At 36.7% G+C, this 4,103-nt stretch overlaps 1 long non-coding RNA gene across 1 annotated transcript; it reads left to right on the top strand.

Moving 5' to 3' along the window:
* The first annotated feature begins 848 nt into the window (after nt 1-848).
* On the top strand, nt 849-1,592 carry LOC138663332 (uncharacterized). Its single transcript, XR_011318162.1, has 3 exons — nt 849-989; nt 1,181-1,300; nt 1,482-1,592. It is a non-coding gene; the product is annotated as an uncharacterized lncRNA (long non-coding RNA).
* The last annotated feature ends 2,511 nt before the right edge of the window (nt 1,593-4,103 follow it).

Here is a 4,103-nt window from a genome sequence, read left to right as displayed (position 1 = left end):
GCGGTCTAATATTATCAATGCCTGTAACGCATATTTTTGTAACGTAGTTTTAAACTGTATTTATTGGCGGAGCAGTTATAGATAAAACTTATCCCCTATTTATTTAAGATGGAAGCCCAATACCCTCGCGAGCAATGCAGCCCCCTTCTTGCAAGCACACAATTAGGTATTATACGCGTATAATGTACAGAGTATTGACTCATTCTGATTGTGTCATTATATTATAAGTAAATTATATTAATTATATATTCATGCATTCTTTCTTATTTAAGAGCCGTGTATGTCGCCCGATTGGCGCAATAATTTCATAACGCAGAATTATGAGCGCATTGAAGCCGTGGAGCCGCTAGCCGATAATGGGCCTGCTCTTCACCTCATCATGGGTAATTAGGAGCACCTTTTTGCTTTTAGATAGGGAAAAATGTCATTGTAACACGGTACAAAGATATTTATCTTTCATGTATCACATGTAAGAAAGCTAAATATATATATATATATATATATATATATATATATATATATATATATATATATTATCTATGTTAATATATACTGTTTATGGCGTAAAACTATAGCATCTATTAACTATTGTATTACACAAATTATGTCATAATAAATATATGATTAAATTAATAAAACAAATAATAGCGGTAGCCACCAATATAATACTGAATTATTAATATATAGCGGCATAAGTCTTGCTATATTAATTTACACCGCAAATATGTTTATACCGTAAAACTATATTATACTATATCAGTTGCTTTAATCCTTTGTATGTAAACACGAACTACGCGCAATTTCTCATACAGATACTGACACGGAGACATCTGACGCTATGCCTGAAAACTGGTGTGTTCCCGAACCACGCGATACGCTGGGTTCAGACGTGGAGATCATAGATGTCAAGAACCCTGCAACTTCAGCGAAACCCGATGCGCCTAAAAGACGCGGCAGCTCGTTACGCCGGTGTTTCAAGAATAGAAAAGGTATCTGTTCACTTGAAATACAGTCGATTCTCACTTTTGTGTAATACTCATATTTACTTACAGCTGCTAGCTAACTGTCAGAAAATTCATTTTTGAATATAATATATATATATATATCCGTCTCAACGCTGCAGTTTTGTGTAGAAAATCAATTCTGTGTTCGCTAATCGTTATATTTTTACTTACACCAGCTAATCTAGTTGCCCGGAAAATACAGCTTGAAAAAGAGAATATTCCCGCCTCTGCGAGTTTGAGCATTGCGCCGCCCGTTAAACCAGGAGCTGTTGTGGGACAATTCCCGCTTCATACTTGTAAGTATATATCTGGACTGCTCTATACAGGTTTATGTAAATATTGTTACAATGATTTCATGGGTACCTGTCCCCATTAACTTTCCAAATATTACGCATGATCATAGCTATGCGTCGCCGTTTAGCTTTTCCAATTTTGCGCCGTTTCGCGGCTAACCGCCACTTGTATCTTTTCTTTTAGATACGTCGCCTCTTCAGCAACGAGTTTTGCACCGGCGTAATTACGGCGCTGAAGAGAATCAACCACAAAGAGCTAATACGGCGGTGCGAACAACATCTTTCGCCCATCTGTGTTGTGGATCGTGATGAATGCTACGCGGCACCAAAACAACCCGGGAATCCAAGCCCCAAGATTTCACATCAGAAATATACGAACGTTTCAAGAGAGAAACGTGCAGCGCAGAACGCTAGGCCCCGCATAACTCGGCCCGCCAATAGCACAGACGCCATACCACAAGTTACTCCTGAAAACAGAGAAATTGAACAGCTCTCCGAGGGTATGTGGTCACCCATAGAGCCCTCAATATACCTGTGTGCCAGACTGTGCAATCTGCAGATACTGCTCTTGCAGGCTCTTCTAGCATTTTTGCCCCTGTATTACCTCTAAAGAAACGCGCCGTATCCCGGCGCCGTGTAGGTAGAAAGCAGAAAGTTGCTGTACATACACCTTACACAGGTCGTCCTTCGTGGGATGCTGACCATGTCAAAATGTTTACTGACATGTCTGCGCAGTACGCTCAAAGCAAACTCGCACAGATGGAACTAAAATCTTTCTGCGATACATATGAAAGACTGTTAAATGCATGTCCAACACCAGACATTACCGAGGAGCTGCGTGCTTTCAAACTAAATCACCCCTGATAAATCTAACTAAAGTCTTTTAAATCACATACAATGATTGTCATTTTTCATAATATGTGCGTGTTGTGTGTATTTGTGTGTGTGTGAGTTCTGTATGTGTTGCGTATTCTTTACAGAACCATAAACTTATAATAGCAAAATGTTGATGCCGACAGCCGCACACAGATGTATTTTTGCATTATTTCACAGTGCCTGATGAGTACCGGATGCATGGTTGGCTGAGAAGCGCCCGTGGGTGCAGAAGTGTTTGTGGCCCGCATATTAATAAAGTACAAAAAATCCCTGACCTATGTGGTCAGCATATTAATAAAGTGCAAAAACATGATAACATAAGTCCTAAATGACTAATAATCGCATATTAATCATAAATAAGTCCTAAATGTCTATTTCTTGTGTGTGTTGTATGTATTGTGTGTGTGGGTTCTGTGTGTTTGTTGTGTGTGGGTTCTGTGTTGTGTGTGGGTTGTGTGTGTGTGTGTGTGTTCGTGCCTGTCTGCCCGCGATTTTACACAAAAACATTAAAAGTCTGTATATGTTAGATGTCTTTGAATAAAAAGGAGTCAAATTATAGACAGCACAGGCCCCTGTAAAATTAATATGTGCTAAAATAATGTAGAATTAAAGAAAGCTGGAATAATATATGGGAATGTGTCACACCCTTTTGAGATATCAAAAATACTATATGTGTACAGCATATTAATAAAGTGCAAAAATCACTGACCTATGTGGCCCGCATATTAATAAAGTGCAAAAATCCCTGACCTATGTGGTCAGCATATTAATAAAGTGCAAAAACATGATAACATAAGTCCTAAATGACTAATAACCGCATATTAATAAAGTTTGAACAAAATTCCTGACCTATGAAGTGCAAAAATCACTGACCTATGTGGCCCGCATATTAATAAAGTGCAATAAAATCATGTGTATTTGTTGTGTGTGTGTTTGTGTGTGTGTGTCGCATGTGTTGTATGTGTTCTGTATGTTGTGTGTGTGTATGTTTGTCGTGTGTGTTTTGTATGTTATGTGTGTTGTGTGTGTGGGTTCTGTGTGTGGGTTCTGTGTTGTGTGTGTGTGTGTGTTCGTGCCTGTCTGCCCGCGATTTTACACAAAAACATTAAAAGTCTGTATATGTTAGATGTCTTTGAATAAAAAGGAGTCAAATTATAGACAGCACAGGCCCCTGTAAAATTAATATGTGCTAAAATAATGTAGAATTAAAGAAAGCTGGAATAATATATGGGAATGTGTCACACCCTTTTGAGATATCAAAAATACTATATGTGGTCAGCATATTAATAAAGTGCAAAAAACATGATAACATAAGTCCTAAATGACTAATAACCGCATATTAATAAAGTTCAAAAAATCCCTGACCTATGACAAAAAGCTAATATAATATAAACCAAAGATATAAAAAGAATGCTGAATTTTTACTAAACAGGTTGCTGCAGAATAAAAATGTCACAGCATGGAATAATAATGCTGAATTTATTTTCAAAGGATATTAGTAAGGTCGCGAACCAATAAATGATTTTACAATATTGTGTTATAAATCCCTTATAAATGAGAATGTGTTATAAATATCATATAAAAGTTGTGAAATTAATGTGTGATAAAATAATGTAGAATTAAAGAACGCTGGAATAATATGCTGCAGCGCTAAAAGTTGTACATTTGTTTCTTACGTGTTTTGGTGCAGCCAAGAAGATTTTTTTATGCAGATTTTATATAAAATGCGGGCGAAAATAGTTAATATTGGTGTATTTTCATACACTTATCAAAACTTTGGGTTTCTACATAATGGTCTATTTATATGGACTAATTAGCACTACTATTCAGCTGCATTCTGAGATATATATATTAATGTACACTCTGCACGCCATCATGCCTGAACAAAACAGAAATGTAGATTTTTTTTGCGAATTTATTAAAAAGAAAA

Source organism: Ranitomeya imitator, chromosome 2 (assembly GCF_032444005.1).
Source record: "Ranitomeya imitator isolate aRanImi1 chromosome 2, aRanImi1.pri, whole genome shotgun sequence".
Lineage (NCBI taxonomy): Eukaryota > Metazoa > Chordata > Amphibia > Anura > Dendrobatidae > Ranitomeya > Ranitomeya imitator.
Note: the sequence above shows the minus strand (reverse complement) of the source record. Positions and strands in the feature narration are given on the sequence as shown.